Raw genomic sequence first — 12,980 nt, 5'->3', positions numbered from 1 at the left:
CAATAAAATCCAAACATCTCATTAACTTGTGTTGTTGATGTCTGCTACGGAGGCCATGCTGCGCCACACTCTGTGCATGTGCTTTTACAACAGGAAAGCCAGCCAGTTGTTTTAGAGGTTTGGACATGTGTACTGAGAACCACAGCTGGCCCAAACAGCGCTGAATAAACCCCATGATGAATCCATGGAGGAGACATTTCAGGAGATTCCTAGTGAGTGTGCATGTGCAGCGCCAGCAACAGTGCTAACTTTATTTTTTTGTTGTTGAAAGTTTAGCGACAATTCATTGTTTGCAGCTTCACGTTTCTAGTGATTAGATGTTAGTTAGTACAGGTAGTTATTAAATCAAACATGAGCTCGTTTCAGGGCTTACTTGTGTGAAATGGAGGATCTGGACAGAGCAGTGCAGTGATAAAGGAATAATGAGACTATTACACAACTGTTGAGGAAAATGTGACTGTTCTGGACATACTCCGCTTCAAATACAAGTTGTTTTTTTAGGAAAGATGTGGTTTTGATTTGATCTGTGAGAGGTGAGCTTGTTGTTGTGTATTATAAGTGCAGCTGTCTGACCAGTGCACTGTTGCTATTAGTATCGCTTCATGAACGCACATTTTGTGTAGTAAGTGCATTACACATCTGTAGAGCTGTCCTGTCACTCTTATGGTTTCTATTTGCATAATGATAATTCCACAGATAGCAATAATATTGAAGGCCCAGCTGCATAAATAAAGTGTACGAGTAGGACAAATCTGTGAAGAAACAAATAGCCCACTGTCAAACATATGCAAATATGTATAAATTATGTAGATCTAGGCTTGTCTAATTTGACTCCAAAATGGCTCAGTATATATGCATTTAATATGTCAGTAAAAATAAATATGATAATTTGCAATGCAGTTTGTATAAAAGCCACCGCACACCACTCTCACCTACAATGTCTGATATATATACAAACAACTCAATTATTTTTAAGAAGGCAAGATAAAAATTCCTAAACTAATCAAGATATTTATGTAATCCCTTCATCATCCAGGTAGGATCCATCACAAACTAAAATTTCATTCTGTCAAGTAGAAAAAGAAGCTACATGGAAGTGGTGGAAACATACTCACAATTAAAAACTTTAGTTCAGCTGACAGGATTCAATTTTTATTTTGCGACTAATTTAATCAATCACATCTGTAGTTTTAAGTAGTCTACCAGTCAAAAGTTTGGACACACCCTCTCATTTATTTGTTTTTTCACCTTTATGTTTACTACCTTCTGCTTTTATATACACACTGAAGACATCAAATATATGATACAAGATACATGGAATTATGTAGCAAAGAAAAAGTTAAAACACCCTTTGCACGCATTCAAAGGGTGCAAAGGGTGATGGCTTCAGTGACAATCTACAATACAAATAATCATGGAAATAAAAAAGAAAATAAATGAAAAAGTGTTTCCAAACTTTTGACTGGTAGTGGGGGCGACAGTAGCTCAGTTGGTAGAGCATTTGTCCAGCTCTCGACACAAACGTCATTGATTGAGCAGTGAGATCCACAGACTTACAGGTTGGCGGTGTGGTTCTAGCTGTTGTTGTGTCCCTGGGCAAGACACTTAACCCACCTTTTTCCCCCAGCGTGAATGGGTGAGTGGTTCCTTGATGTAAAGTGCTTTGAAGGTGGAAAAACGCTATATAAAAATGTGACCATTTAGTGTAAATAAAACTTTTTTGTTAGAGTTGGATAGACTTTGTATTTACACATAGCCTGATATTCTGGGTCAATACATTTTACCAGCAAATTCAGACCTGTTTCCACTTCAATTCTAAACTATAGTCTCTTTACAATACTATAACATGATGCAACCCCAACCTATTCATTTTGAGCACAATCACCACACTTCACCTCTTGCAGCAGGGACTCCGACAGGGGCGGAGATTATGATGGCAAATTGTATCTTTCAGAGCTGGAATGAGACCGCACCAGTGAACTCAAAACAAGGTATACCGCCGGGCGACGAAGGACAAAAACAATAGCAATTAAACCTCCATCTATATAGTGTCTGTGCCTCATGGCGTATCTCGAACAGAATAATAACTATTGCGTTGTATAGGCGTGTGTTTGTGTGTTTGGCCAGGCAATCACTGATCAACTGTGAATTGCAGTGATAAGCTTGAAGGTGCTCCCGGAATGAAAACAGGAGTAGCTCTGGGAGGATGCGGCAATGATGGAGTGAGAGTGGAGAGGAGTGCGCAGTCATAATGAAAAGTGTACAGGGAGCAGTGACAAGGCTCCCAGTCTCTTTAGCCTCTCCCCCAACGGTCACATAAACATTTACGCCCGCTCATGTCCACCGCTGCTCTGTCAAGGAAAAAAACAGTCCAACATAAAACATTCTGCTTAAAGTGGATATGGCAGGTTAGGTTACTCATTTCACTAAAACAGAAATAATAAAAAACTTTCCCTACCTTTTTAGCAGCAGACCAGACATACTCCTGCAATGGTTTTCACTTCACAGTTGTGCCATGTCAGGGTCAAGAAATGACAAAAGTGCATTTGTTTTATTTTTTTTTAAATCCAAGTTTTGAGTCATTTCACTTATTCATAGTTTTGATACCGTCAGTGAGAATCTATAATGTTAATAATCATGGAAAAAAATAAGAAACATAAATGAAAAAGTGTCCAAACTTAGTGTATGTAATTCCATAACTGTTACTTAGCAAACATAATTAAATAAAATAATTTTTAAAAAAAAGTATTTATTTATTTCTAAGTTCAAACTGGACAAACATATGTATTTATTTGGCACATTTAAATTAGCCACATTTATTTAGTACATTTAAAGTATAACTTAAGCTGACCAAAGTGCTTCACCCAAAAGTCAACAAAAACAAATATACAGATGATATGATGCACAGGAAAAGAACAAATAAACCCAAAGATATCTTGTCTTAAAATGCATTAAAGATTGAGAGGATCTGACAGGCAGAGGGAGGATGGTCCATAGTCCGGGCGCTGCCACAGAAAAGGCTCTGTCGCATCTGGTTTTGAGCCTGACTTTGGGCACAGTTAGCAGGAGTTGGTCAGCTGAACTCAGGACTCTGTGTGGAGTATAGGGCTGCAAAAACTCCCTCAAATAAAGAGGACCCATAGAGTGCAGACATACACAGTCAGTAACATTATGAATTGTATCTGATATGAAATAGGAGCCAGTGCAGATTTTGTCAGTAGAAGAGCTGCAGTGTTCTGGACATTCTGTAAGCACTGCAGGGAGCCCTTGTCCAGCTCCACATATAAAGAATTACAATGATCCAGACTCAACGTTACAAATGTGTGGAGTGATTTTTCAAAGTCTGTCTGTGGAAGGTAAGGCTTTAGTTTAGCAAGGAGCCTCAAATGAAAGAAGCTAATGTGCTTGTCCAGTTTGAACATAGAATCCACAATCACCCCAAGATTCCTCACTGCAGGACGACAATAAGAGGACAGAGGACCTCACACTGTCATTCCCAAGCAGTGGGTTTGGTTTTCTTCTGATTTAAGTTCAGGAAGTTTGTGCTCAGCTCCGCACATCCCTGAGACAGTCCTGCAGAGCTTTGATTGTGGTCTGGCTGTCACTGGTAGATATATTTAAATGTCATCTTCAAAACAGTGAAATGCCACATTGTGCTTGTAAAAACATCACCGGTTTTGTTAAGATTAAGGTAAACCTGCAGTTGGTCATATGCAACTTTATTCATAACCTCAGACACAAAAGACACTGTTGAAATGGGTCTAAAGTGAAAAAGAGTTCACAACATTAGCAATATAAGGTTCAATAGAATCAAAAACATCCTTGAACAGACAACTTGGAATAATATCTAGTTTAGCTGTTGAATAATTATTTTCAAGTCCAAGAGAGACACTGGCTCAAAAGGCTGAATTACAGACTGGAGTTCCAGGACCAAGGCCAGTGGCAGTATAAGAGCAGAGTTTTCACAGAGTGTAGATGAGGCCAACAACATTTGTGTTATATGGATTTACAAGAGACTTCAAAGTACTAAAAAGCATCTGAGGTTTGTGGCGTTTTGCTGACACCAGGTTTGATATAAAACTAGATTTGGCAGCTTGAACTATCCTCTGATGTTCGACAAGACTCAAAATACAGGGAAACCTATAGATATAATGTTAACAAAACTAAACTAAATTATACAGTAGTTAAGACTAAAAAATAAATGACAAAACCTTTACTTTGTTAACTGTTGAAAATGCCAGAAAAATGCCATCCATGTGCATAAACTGTGTATGAGTTATAGATGGAATTTTCGGTGTGTTGATATAGTTAGAGGCATTTTAGAACACAACCTTTTTCCCACAAACTGCTCACTTAACTGATGTAAATAATTTACCACAGATACTATCCCACCAAACCAAGTAATAATTAAAAAAAATATGAAAACCTGTCAAGTTAACTCAAAAAAATTTTTTTCCTCAAACACGGAACATAGAGGCAGCCTGGGAGGTATTCAAGAATATGCCAAAACCCTCTTCTATTTCAGGAGGATCCAAGTTACAAGTAAATGTATTCACTATGGAAGGCTTCAGTGGAGTAGAAAGCATAGATACCTTTTCTAACACCAGTACCGAAATATGGCTGACTTGTGAGAGGCAATCCACCTCATTCAGAAAGTTGCCACAGGCACCACCAGTGTACCCCTCCCTCTGGTTTTGTGATTTTGCATAAGGCTGTCGATCTTGACAGCAAATAAATTCTATACAGACTACAGTCTTCAAACCACCCAGAGAAAGAGTGCATTGTTGAATTGTTAGTGCACATGAACACTGAACATAAATATATATATATATATATATATATATATATATATATATATATATATATATATATATATATATATATATATATATATATATATATATATATATATATATATATATATATTAGCAGCAAGATTCTCTAGTTTCCCATTGAAAGGAATGGGATTCCCACTAAACTGGAATAAGATTAAGGATTGACTGGCAAGTCCAGAATGGTATCTCTTTGTATTTTTTTATACAGACAGATATCCATCTGGTCATCACACCCTCAGTTACCTTTCAAACCAGAATCAAACAGGAAAATGCATTTGGCGAACAATTTGTTTATTTCAGTGATGCATATCAAACAAAGAAGCTCATTGGTCACACATTTCATTTTGAACAAAATCAAACATATCTCACCTCAGAGTTTCGTGTTTCATTCACTCATTGATTCTGCAGAAATATGTGATGTTTTTAGTCCCCTTTGACATTTATCTTCCCTTTCCTTTTTCCTCACAAGCAGCCAAATTTGTTTGTATGTGTTTATTTGTACAAACAAACCATGTGTGTCCCTGATTGGCTAATCCACCTGTCAGTCATGCTCATCGGAACTCAGGGAGAGTCACTTGTGACCACACTTTACTCATAAACTCACATGGAATCATATGAGTTTATGGTCTTATGAGTTCTGTTTGGGTCAGATCACAGAGATATTTTATAGTTTGGTGGGTTTCTCCACTCCATGTCCCCCTTTAGTTGACTAATCAATGCACTGTCCATGTTATTAGTGACAGTCAACCACTCTTAAGAGATATTGGCCCCTAGTTTTTATACCCATAGATACCCATACATACTAGTTAGTATACATGACTAACAGATGCAGTTCCCAGATTAGGTTGGGCTATTCTGCGTAGAGTCAAAAAATATAATTTTTTTTTCACATATATTGAATTAAAAGTGCATCAATCTAAAAAGCATACTGACAATGGTCCATTTAAGTGTGGTAATAGAATCCAATTCACTTCAGTCTTTTTGAGTTCACGGTTATTTACTGTTTACTGGGGGATTGAATGTAAATGAGCCTGTAGGCTAAGCAGTGATTGTGGTTACACCTGAAAGAACACTTTACAGAATGTGACTGCAGTGTTATACAGTGTGTGCCACAGGTGGAATTTTAATTTGATGTAAATGTAAATGTCAAGTCTAATGAGAAAAGTGAAATCCAACAAAGGTTTGGACAAGGCTAGCTAACATGCACAGGTGTAGTGTGCCATGCTTTTATACATGTGCAAAGTCTGACAGTGTTTGGTGGGTAATATCTCTACTGGATAATTTCTTGTTTGTGGGAATCAGTTTGGTTAACTCACAATGGCATGAAGCACAATGTCAAATAAGGATAATATCAATGAGCCAGTGTTCATCACAAAAAACTGTGTCCAGATGACCATCGTTGAAACCGTCCCTACATCATGATATCAATGTAATTATCAAAAACAACAAAATAAATTGAAAAATAAATGAATTCTGTCAACTGGACAAGAGTTTTGAAGTTAAGATGTTTTGCCACTCATCCAAGTAGCTTCTCCAGTTCTGACTGGAGACTGGTCAGCCACTGTCTTATAACTGTCTGAAGGGAGGAGACTAACACACCTAGTTGTTTACAATATTAGTTAAGTCTATTGAACTACACTGAGTGTGACCTGTCCCTGAGTCACTTTGTATAATTGTTAAGGTCCCTAATGGGTGATCTCACATGTGTTGGCATACTCTGGCTATCCCTATAGTTTTCTTTGTTTTAATTTGGGTGTGAAGATGGAATTGTAAATGGGTGATAAATAATGTCTAAACCCCCCCACTAATCAAAGGACATCATTGTGGTTTGGGGGGAAGCCAGTGCCAAACCAACTGAAACAAACAGACGTCACAGACGTACTTTGGCTTATTTTAATGGAAATACAGACTATTTTGTTTTTCAAAAGCGTGCAGAGGGAACCGCTTTGTGCATTTGTGGACAGGTAAGATGGCTGTGCTTTTCTCTCAACTGGATTAAACTAAAGTTAGATTTTTTTAGCTTGTTCTGCTGTTGTGACGCTTCAGTCAATCAATGTGAAGTATTTGTTTAAACACTCTGATCATTGGTTCAGATCACTCACCCCAAATTGATATGTAGAACTCTATTCAGAGTGCTACACATCAATGGCCAGAGGTCGGCGAGGATCTATACCTCACTATCTTCAAAGGAGTGGTTAGTGACTTTAAGATGGACTGGGGTCTGGAGCTGCACTCGTGACTATGCCGGTACACTCTCCTATGAAGTGTCTGTTTTGTTTCTCCAGTATAACGCTGACTGCAGTTTTCACAACACTGAATGGAGTGGACAGAATTACTTTATTTGTGGCTCTGCGTTTTGTTCACCCAGTCAAAAGGACAGAACCTCCAAAAATTGAAGAAACACAACAACCACTACAGAATGTACCGACATCACCGAGAGAGCTGCTCTGGACCCCAGTTTTTCAAGGTATTTGTGAGCAATAAAAATACCTGCAATTGAATGAATGCAGGACTACAAGCGACTACATCTCAATGGAGAAACCATCTGGAAGAACCTCTACCACAAAGGTTACATAGTGCTCATTTAATGAAATATATATATAGCATGTTTGAACTTCTTGTGTTCAAAATACTGCCTTTAATTAATTATCCACTTCATAATACAGCTGGTCTTTTGCTGAGGACATAGGCTAACCGCTAAAGCAGGTGGAGGTTGTTGGTCTCATTAGCAGCCTTCTTCCTCACTGACTGTATTCTTTCATTAACACCTGCGCCAGTACAAAGGCTGCATATCCTCAAAAAGAGAATGATTTAATACGACCTAGTTTCCACAGAAAGCACAAGTAGCGACAGAGAGCTCCCAATATGTGTGTGCAGACTGCAGCTTGCCTGTGCCAGCGCCTGTCAATCTGCTGGCACTGATGCTGCGGAGATTTGTGCCACACTCAGTGCCAAGTCGCTTTGACGTTACCAATGTGCTGTTACCAATCTGTTGAGATCAAGGCCAGACGTGCTTGAATGGACTACGACTGCTGAGTGCATGATGGGAAATGGTGTTCTACCAGCAAGTGGATAAGGAGGGTTTTGGTTTTGGCATGTTTAGTTTAATCATTTTGGGTTTTCAAATATGGAAAATGTTGGGAATTATCTAAGCGCCTACCAAACAGCTTTAGTCATGATCACACGGAATTGTTCAAACAAAGCACATGGTACATCCACTGTTTATGTTTCAATCGTCATATGGTGGGCTGTGCTGGATCGGAGACAAGATAGTAGTAATGAGGGACGAAAACATCTTTACCAGCGTCACGCACCATTGAGCGCTTGCCATTGACAATATTATCAACATCTTGAAAGTCTCTTCAAGGTGGGATGATATGTCTGCGGTATGACATTAGACGCTGGTACACAGATAAGTATCAACACTTCAGCTTGTTGTTTGTTATTGTTTTATTAGCATCCTCATTAGCCGTATATTTATAGCCACTAGTCTTGCTTTTGTCCTGGATCAGCGGCGCTAGAGCGAGACAATACACATCAGTCAGTCTGCTAGTCTACATGGAGATATATCCACAGTATGGCTTTAAATTAATTATCTCCAGGTCTCCATTGAGGCACACAATTGAACATAGGTCGATTTTTTTCTTTTTCCCAATGACATCCACTTCTAGATTCTTGCATGTTCTCACAATATCTCTATTTTACGTGATTTTCGTTACGTTTGCATATTCAACATAACTGAAACAACACACTAACTTATATTTGAAACCAACAAAAGCAACATAGGTCAACATGATTTCAGAATGAGTCTCCAAAACTGGCTACAGCTCCAGGACACTGCAGTTCTGCTACACAAATTGGTGCCGTAAAATGTGCGTTTAGCTACAGGCTGCCCAGTGCTGGCCTGCTTATAAAAAAAGGAATAATTTGGTTGGTGAAAATGACATCTAGCAAGGACAATTACAAAGAAATGCAATAATGGGAGGAAAACGCACAATTAGCAGATAACCCTTTTTCAATACATTTGCACAAAGCCTTCCTTAATGGGAGAAATGTCTGAGAGGAACTAATATATGCGCCCTATAGTCCAGAATCCTTAAGTAGATTTCATAAGGAGGTCCTACTGTTGCTTTTACTTTTATTCCCAATCACTTACATGCACATACACCCCGTTAATTATATTGTGATATGTTCAGATAGATATATTCATTAAAGGTATACTATACTACTATCTTTTATTAAATTACAGGTGTTTTAGTGGTTGCCTCTCCACAGATCTGACCTGTAATTTGTCCTTCTGGTGTCACCACTGCTATGTGTTCAGCTTGAGAACACAATTTTCAAATAGCTTCTTAGAAATCGTCTTAAAGTGAATGTTACATTTTTTGCCTTAAAATCTGTATTAGTAATAAGGACGAAATGTTATCTTGGAATTATATTGTTGGTAGTTCGCTAAATGTTTTTGAAAAATTGCATTACAATTGACTTTAGAGTGCACACCGCTGAGCTTTTGTTGCCTCCCAGAACAGACTGAAATTGTAGTTGGGGTTGTATGCTGTTTGGAGCATAAATTACATTGGAATGTTTGAGAGAATAAAAAACAAGTACAAAAACTGGTCACGCTCTGTTTGATAAAAAATGCATTTCATTTTTATTTGTTGTTTTCTTTATATCAGCGTATCAAAACAACTGCAACTCATCTCTTGCAGGAAACTTCAAGGGATTTAGGATTCTTTCCGAGCATTCACACAGTGACGGATTTGCACGCTAGACAACACAAGACAATAAACCAAATATTTATCCATTATCTCAGTGAAAACAATAGTGAATTTTAGTTTGAAGTAGATGAATTCAAAATGGTCAAACTTTTCAGACAATAACCGTGTATTCATTTGCACATCCCCAAAGTGTTAGCTAGTTTCTATAGTCACTCGGGGAAAAGGAGGTCACACCTGCACACTCACTGTAAATAGAACCTTGTTATGAAACTCTGTTATGTAAAAATAGTTTTCTTTGAAGCTGATGCACAGACAATCAAGTCTATTAATAATTCCACTATAACAATGGATCACAAACACAATAAAAAAATAAAATGCAATAATAAAAAATAATCATAATAGCAATAATAATAATAATAATAATAATAATTAAAACTGAAAGCAGAGATAAAGGCCCTCTCCACCCCTTGCGACTGCGGGCTAAATTCCTCCATGAAGATCCTGCGTTTCGTTCCCGCTTACATCGTCCCTCCTCCCAAAATCAGCATCTCAGTAATACTACTCCATTCATTCCAATGAGACCATTTATGACATTGTCACGCCTGCATTGTTGGAAAAAGAGGTATGTCTTCTTTGGCTTTTTTGTTCAGTATGGTAATAGGGATGTCCATGCCAAATTTCAAATGTTTTTGACAATTTTTTTGCATACCATTAAAAAGTTCAAGTTCACATATGTAAATTGCATATCAATGCATTCAAATCAAGATTTTAAACAAAATGTATATTCATGCCAGGAAACAGAAAACTGCATGTCTGAATTATGAGGCCATTTAAAACTTCAAAAAAAACATCTTTTTTCTTTGCGGGCTGGCCACACCCACATTTTATAACTTAAAAAATTTCAGGAGAGTAGCCTATATTCCCACATGGATCTAGTTCACTTTGACCAACTTGCAAGTTTCTTGAATGAAAATCCGAGGCACAAAAAATTCAAATGGTAATTTTTTTTAAAAATAGTTCCGCCCACAATGGCCGACTTCCTGTAGGGTTTAGGGTGGGGTCATAATAAAATGTTTTACTTGTCTTGACATGTTTTATGTTTAAATCAAATTTCATTTGTCTACAATGAAAAAGGTCTCTCATTGCTGTAATGTATTTTTATTTTTGAGGTGGCACTATTGAGTCATTTTGAAAGAATAATTTTTGTGAACATCAAAATAATAAATTTTTTGCCAAACGTGAATTTTGGGTCCAATAAAATTGACTTTTCATCAACATTCAGGGGGTCAAAAATGGCCTCAAAGCGCTAAGTATAATAATAATAATAATGGACTTTTTTTTCCCACCCATTATTTTTCTCTTAAACAATAAAAGCTACAGTCATGTGACTTTCTCACGTTGTGCTCATCACAAATAAGGCCCCTGTGAATTTTTGTCATAAGTGCACGACAAATAGATTGTCCTTTACAAATTTTTGAAAATGAAATTTCAAGAGGGCGCTAGAGAGCCATTTTGTGAAATAGTGCCATGATTTGCACATCATTGTGTTCAGCTCACAAATGTGCAGAAATGCTTTATTAGCGTTTTCCCAACCAAAAATGTGTAAAAGAGAAATATTTTATTGAAATATTCCAAAACTTGCGATTTTGTTGAAAAATGTAATTGATAATCTTTAGTCACACATGGGTTTAGTGTGTTTTCATCAAATTTGAAGTGTTTGTGATAAAAACTGTGTGAGATGTCCTAAATGCGAGGGTGTGCACTTTTGTTATTCACGGGTTTGATCCAATATGGCTGACTTCCTGTACATTTTAGAGCGAGGCTATAATATAATTTTTGTCATGTCCCAACACAACAGATTTTTACGTTGACTTTTTTCCAAGTCGGGCTCCCATTGGCCCCATGAAAATCAAAGTTTCAGGTCGCGCTACCAAGTCGTCTTTCGTTATTTTTTTCTCGGAATCTTTTGTGACAATTAGAGCTCGTCGAGTTCTAATTTTTGACACCACTCACTGCCATGTCGGGGCGTGTTTACTATTTGATTTTTGCCATTTTCCGGGTTTCGGACGCGTCCCTCGCCGGGACATTGTCCCAGGCTTGGGCCTAATAATAATAATAATAATAATAATAATAATAATTTTGTATATATTGATTTTCTGTTTTCTATTTTTTCCACACTTTTTTTATCACTTTGGAAAGTTCTATATTACGCATTGTTTAGGCTTTTTATTCATCAAATCAACAAAAACATTCCACATTGGGGCGCACTGAAGAGTGAAGCAGTTTTTATGAGTCACAGTTTCTCAGAGGCTGTCACTCAAGAAGCAAGACTTTGCATGTTCTTGCCATGTCTGGGTTTGTTTTCTCCAGACACTCCGGTTTCCCCATCAACCCAGTTTTTATAATACAATGCCTGACAAAAAAAAAGAATCACCACCAAAAAAATAAAAATAAAAATAAAAAAAAAGGTCACACACTAATATTTTGTTGGACCACCTTTGGCATTGTTTTAATTTCGCTTCTGCAATGTCACAAGATTTATTTTCATCCAGTGTTGCATTAATTTTTCACCAAGATGTTGCATTGATGATGGTCGAGTCTGACGCTGCACAAAGCCTTCTCCAGCACATCCCAAAGATTCTCAATGGGGTTCAGGTCTGGACTCTGTGGTGGCCAATCCATGTGTGAAAATGATGTCTCATGCTCCTGAACCACTCTGTCACAATTTGAGCCTGATGAATCCTGGCATTGTCATCTTGGAATATGCCTGTGCCATCAGGGAAGAAAAAAAATCCTGGTCATTCAGTATATTCAGGTAGTCAGTTGATGTCATTCTTTGAGCACAGACTGTTACTGAACCTAGACCTGACCAACTGGAGGAGGCTCATACCTATTTGCTTAGTTAAATCCGGGTGGTGACTTTTTTTTGGCCAGGCAGTGTAGGTAAAATCCTCAAGCTAAGGTAGTCCTGACCAAGCCAGGATCTGGACACGGGTCACTGCTCCTGACAAGTTACATCAACAGCATTAAAGCATGAGTCAAATTTCCCTATGGGGACAATAAAGTGGACCTTAACTCTCAACAAATTTTTTGCTAATGACAAAGTTAGTTAGGTGTGTATTGGAACTGCTAAGAGTTTTGAACATAGTGGACCAATTGTGACAGGCAATGCAGAATACATGAATTCCAATATGTTTTTGAATGGACCTTTAAGTCTTTAACCCCAGATTCCAGTCGCTGTCTCACGTCATTTCCAACACTAAGCAGCCTTAAACACTCAACTCCTTTACAAACCATTACATGTGTGGTTCTGATTCGGGAAGCATTATCCCCCGATGGCAGTTGGCTACGCATGTTCCATTGTCATGTAAATAGGGCTGTGGCTGCGTCTTCATTACCGCGGTTCACCCAGCGAGGGCCGTGAGTG

The sequence above is a fragment of the Periophthalmus magnuspinnatus genome, chromosome 3 (genome assembly GCF_009829125.3).
Source record: "Periophthalmus magnuspinnatus isolate fPerMag1 chromosome 3, fPerMag1.2.pri, whole genome shotgun sequence".
Taxonomy (NCBI): Eukaryota; Metazoa; Chordata; class Actinopteri; order Gobiiformes; family Gobiidae; genus Periophthalmus; species Periophthalmus magnuspinnatus.
The sequence above is the reverse complement of the archived record's forward strand: the minus strand, read 5'-3'. Positions refer to the sequence as shown.